Genomic DNA, 5,530 nt, shown 5'->3' on the forward strand with positions numbered 1-5,530 from the left:
TGTTCTCTCTTCTTTGGCACTCTTATAATCTACATTTCTGAGCCTCTCTGCAGTTAGGTAGGGCCATGTGACTGAGTTTTGGCCAGTGGAGTACAAGAAGAAGTGATGAAGCCCCTCTAGGTTTGGACCCTAAAGCCTCCCAGAACTCCTTAATATTGCTCTTTCCTTATCTGGATGCAAAAGAGTAAATGAAGGATTCTAGAACCTTAAAAATGACAGAGCTATGAGATGGAATGGGCCTGGGACACTGACCACAGCATGTAATGGAGAACCCTGCTTGGGGTTGCTAGTTGCCATCAAGTGGGTTTTGATTTATGGTGACCTTACATATAACAGAACAAAACGTTGCCTGGTCCAGCTCCAGGCCACTGTATGCCTGCATTGTGATAGGACATGAGAGATACAACGTTTCTTATGTAAAGCCATGGGGATTTACAGGATATTCGTAAGAGAAATTAAACTAGTCTCGTAAGTACAGCTATGCCACTTGGAAATCATTATTTATAATAATTGTTACAGTGTTAGTTAACTATTTTTTTCTTATAATTACTGTGTTCTTTTATCATAAATTAATGGAATAGGTTTTTTAAGATGTCTCTTCAAGTTCAGTTAAAAACCTTGTTCTCCCTAAGTACTCTTGTTTCTGAATCTCTTCAGATCACAAAATGAGATTTTAAGGTACTGATATGACATTTGTTAAATAAAAACGAAAGACATCTATGTATGTTATTAATCAACTGACCACACAATTTATTTTTCAATCTAAGACACTTTTGACAATAATAGGTTTTGCTTAAAATAATTGAAATTATATAATTTTTAAAATATTTTTTGATTGACAAGTTGGTTTATTATATTTAGTTAGGTTTATAAAGTATTCAAAGTAAATTAATTTTAAATTAAAATAATTTTTTAAAAATAAAATTATAAAAATAAAAAATGGCATATACACATATACGTTAAAGCAAGATTTAAAAAAAAACTTCTTTTTATTGATTATCTAAACATTAAAAATAAACAAAGTAGAATAATTATTCTTGTTACATATTTTAATAAATTGCCGGCCACATCTTTCTCTAATACTAAATCATTGAAACCTTTTTTTTCAATATTTAAAGGGATATTATTTGTATTTTTTTCATAAATTTGCTTATGATCTTCACAGTTGAATTTTATACTTAATGAGAAATTTTTGACACCTTCAATTGACTCCTAATCTTCAACAGTATTTTCAATCAAGGGAAAGTGCAAAAAATTCTAGAAAGAAAGAATAATGTAAATTCAAGTTTGTTTTTACTCTTCAAATGTGCAAATATTACTGCCCAAGTATATCAAGTATATTTGCAGCTACTATCTTTTTGGTTGTGAATTCCAGGGTATCTTTCTTTGTTGAGTATTTATACGAGATAAAAGTCATCCTATACATTTTCTCTATTCATGATTCTTTCTCATGTTTTCCTAAATTGAGGTGCTGCAAAATCATAGGGCTTCTCAATTTCATTCCATTCCAGCAGAATGACAAGAGGGCAATCAAAGGGGTCTTTTCACAAGATTTTCCAAAGTGAAACTGTAGAATAATTTTTTTCAGGTTCTCTCTTACTTTTGTAGAAGTACAATTCAATGTCTTTCTGCTAACAAACTTCATTTTAAATAACCACAATGTGCTAAAAACTTCAAAGGATTAGGCTTTAAGTCTCCATTCACTGAATATTAGGATTACATATTTCTAACTGATTTTAAAGTTCAAGTAAAATAGGCAGGTTTGTTCTACAAAAACGTTTAATGTCACACTGGGTGCTTTAGGTGGCTTTGTAAAATAGCTTCTCTGAAGGGCTAACATTTCTAAAATGTAAGTAATAATGGGCATAAAGATAAAAAGTACTTAATACCATACAGAAGTATTTTTTTTTTTAGTGTTGATCAAGAGCTATATCACAACAATTTTGTAATTGAGCTGTTATTTCAATTGTGGGACTATGACAGCTTCTTCGAATGTAATAATAAATTATATGCATGCCCTGAAATAAATTTCAAATAGTTTTGCTTCATCGATTTTTAAATTTGTTAAGATCATGTTTTCATCATTATGTACTCCACCAAAATTTGTTTTATCTTCAATATTGACTTTACAGTAGCATTCAGAATAATATTCAATGTTTAACTTTTGACAGATGAACTTCTAAAGGCTTCACTCTGATTTCATGAATTGGATGAAAAAAAATCAACCTTATAACAATTAACTGACTTTTTAGTTGAAGTGTCTGATGGCACTGATATAAAACTGGCTTCATTTCACTATAGAGAGAGTTCTTCTAATAGCATAGCCAGCATATCACTTCATTTTTCATATGTGCATATGAAAGCTTGCAGAGAAAAATAGAGCAAAAATAATCTAGAAAGCAGGCCTTTGATAAAGGGAAAATCAATTTTTCTCAGAGTTATGTGTAAACTTTCTGCAGCTTCAAGTGCTAAATCCTTATGTTTGTGCACATTCTTCTCCACATGTCAAATTGCTTTATACTGATTCTTCTTGAACAAGTTTATCTCTTCATTTTCTTGTGCTTGATAGTATCACCATGGTGGATGGTAAATATAGAAGAGAATTACATGTTAAACATCAACTTTCTTTAAAAAAATAGAAATTTAGAATTTAATTGTCTATTAAACATGTACTGTTTTTGAGCTTTTGACGCTGCTGTGGAAGGAATTTTACAAAACAAAACACAACAAAAGCATTATCAAACAATGCATATAGAGTTGTGGCTTTGAACAATAAATGACAAAAATAATCACTATAAGAAAACATCCATGGCACTGCTGCTGGACTACTCAGTCTCTAGATACCAAATCTACTTAATGTATGCCAACATGGGAGGCAGAACCAACATGGTGCCCTAGAAAAACAAACCATGCTGTCCCCGTACAGCAAAAACTCATAAAAAGAAGTAAAACAGATACAATCATCAATCTTGGAAACCTGAGCATCAAATGAAGGGAAAAGAACCAGATCAAACACCAAATGGAAGAAGACACTGATGGAAAACAGACAACAATGAAAGATACAGAGTGGGGGTTCATTGTCAACTCACATAGCACAATATTGCCATCTTGAAATGCAGTCAGCAATGACCTTGGACAGGAAGTATGGAAAGGAAACATCATAGAGCTTCCGAAGGAGACAGCATACCTGACGATCAAAGAAACATGCTTTCCTACCCGTCACTCTTCTGGTGAGTAGAAGCGAGAACTTCCCCATTCTGGCAGCCCCCACCACCAAGGTCTACAATACAAGCCCCCACTATCCTCTGAGGCTGCCCTGCCCCCTCCCACCAGGCAGCTTTCCCATCTAGCCCCATATGTCACCTCCTACTCCTTTCCGCTGGTCCCTGTAAAATGCTGTGGCTAAAGTGTCCAGTGGTCAAGCCCGCTGTTGCACTGGGCCTTCAATGCCCCTTCCCTCCGGTCATTTGATCAGCTGATGAATGGTGAGTCTATATCACTCCCTGTCCGACATCCTGGTCCATCTGGTGAGGGGCTGTAAACATTCCCACACTGCTGGATCAACATCAGGAGGCAGAAAATGCCACACCAGTCTGCCCTCAGCCACCTTGACAAACCAGTATACAGTGAAGTGGACTTGCCCTGCCTGCTGCTGCCTTACCCACCCAGATAAGGAGGTGAGAACTATAGTGCTCATAGACAAGCAAGCAGCAAAGCACACCCAGCCCACCAGCTCTGAGATATCAAAACAACACAAAAAAGCAGGACAAAACAAATGAACATACAACTAATAAATAAATAATACCTTAATGTCTCAGAGACAGCAGACAATATCAAAACATAAAAAAGCAGGACAAGATGGCTCCAGCAAGTGACCAAAATAAAGAATCAGATAATCTTCTGCTAGAAGAAAAGGCATTGGAACTACCTGATTTGGAATTCAAAAGAGTAATATTTAGGGCTCTTCAAGAGATTAGGAAAGAAATCAAGGAAAATACAGACAAAACCCAAGGAAAATAGAAAAAATCAAAGAAAACAAAGACAAAGCAATAGAACAATTCAGAAAAATAATGCAAGAACAAAATTTCAAAATAAATAAACAGGTAGAAATCCTACGAAGACAACAACTAGAAATCCAGACAATAAAGCACAAAATTTAAGAAATAGACAACTCAATAGAAGGTCCTAAGACCAAATTTGAAGCAATGGAAGATAGAATCAATAAGATTGAAAACAAATCCATTGACAGCACATTGTTTGAGGAAAAATCAGAGAAAAGAATGGAGAAAAATGAGGTAAACCTAAGGTTTACGTGGGACACACTCAAGAGCAAAAATTTGGGTGCAATCAGAATTTCAGAACAGGGGGATAATGGAAAACATAGAGAACACTGAAGATTTTCTGGCAGAAAACTTCCAAAACATCATGAAAGATGAAAATCTGACTATCCAAGAAGCTCAAAGAACTCCATATAGGATAGATAATGGAGGCATCCAAACATCCAAACACCTTGAGGGACTGAGTTAATGGGGCTGAGGGCTGGGGACCTTAGTCTCAGGGTACATCTGGCATAAAATACTTCATAAGAATATATTCTACACCCTACTTTGGTGAGTAGTGTCTGGGTTATTAAAAATGTTGCAAGTGGCCATCTAAGATACATCTATTGGTCCCATTATGTTAGGAGCAAAGGAAAATGAAGAAAACCAAAGACACAAGGAAAATATTAGTCCAAAGGACTAATGAAGCACAAGAACCACAGCCTCCACCAGTCTGAGCCCAGAACTAGGTGGTGCCTGTCACCACCAACTGCTCTGACAGGGGTCACAATAGAGGATCCCGGACCAGAGGGGGAGCAAAATGCAGAACAAAATTCAAGTTCACAAGAAAAGACCAGACTTTCTTGTCTGACAGAGACTGGAGAACAGCCGAGACTATGGCCCCCGGACACCCTGCTAACTCAGAACTGAAGCCACTCCCCAAGTGCATCTTTCATTCAAAGATTAGACAGGCCTATAAAACAAACAATAACACATGAGAGGGACGTGCTCTTAGTTCAAGTATATGAGACCAATCGAGTAATATGAGACCTGTCCAAAAGCAAAGACCAGAAGACAGGAAGGGACAGAAAAATAGGATGAATGGACGTGGGGAACACAGAGTGGAAAGGGGGAGAGAGATGACATGTTTCAGCGATTATAATTAATGTCATGAAACAATTTGTGTATACATTTTTGAATAGAAAGTAATTTGAGCTGTAAACTTTCACCTAATGTACAATAAAATTTAAAAAAAATAGATCGTTCAAAGAAAAAAACAAAACAAAACACTGATGTTTGTGACAACTCAATCATTTCCTAATATATCATTCTTTTTTGTGGCAACAAAAAATGTTATAAGCCTAGCGCTGCGTCTGTCTTGTAAGGTTTCATTCAAGATTAAAAAAAAAAAAAGTTTTTGACAAGAAACATCAAACATGGGGCATTAGAAAGCAATACTTCTAGATGTGCATTTGGGGTCTTCAATATAT

At 35.6% G+C, this 5,530-nt stretch overlaps 1 pseudogene; it reads left to right on the plus strand.

Annotated features, from left to right (window-relative positions):
- Positions 1-3,144: 3,144 nt before the first annotated feature.
- LOC101341634 (palmitoleoyl-protein carboxylesterase NOTUM-like) overlaps positions 3,145-5,530 on the plus strand; it is a 5,714-nt pseudogene continuing 3,328 nt past the window's right edge.

Source organism: Trichechus manatus, unplaced genomic scaffold (genome assembly GCF_000243295.1).
Source record: "Trichechus manatus latirostris isolate Lorelei unplaced genomic scaffold, TriManLat1.0 scaffold00013, whole genome shotgun sequence".
In the NCBI taxonomy this organism is placed as follows: domain Eukaryota; kingdom Metazoa; phylum Chordata; class Mammalia; order Sirenia; family Trichechidae; genus Trichechus; species Trichechus manatus.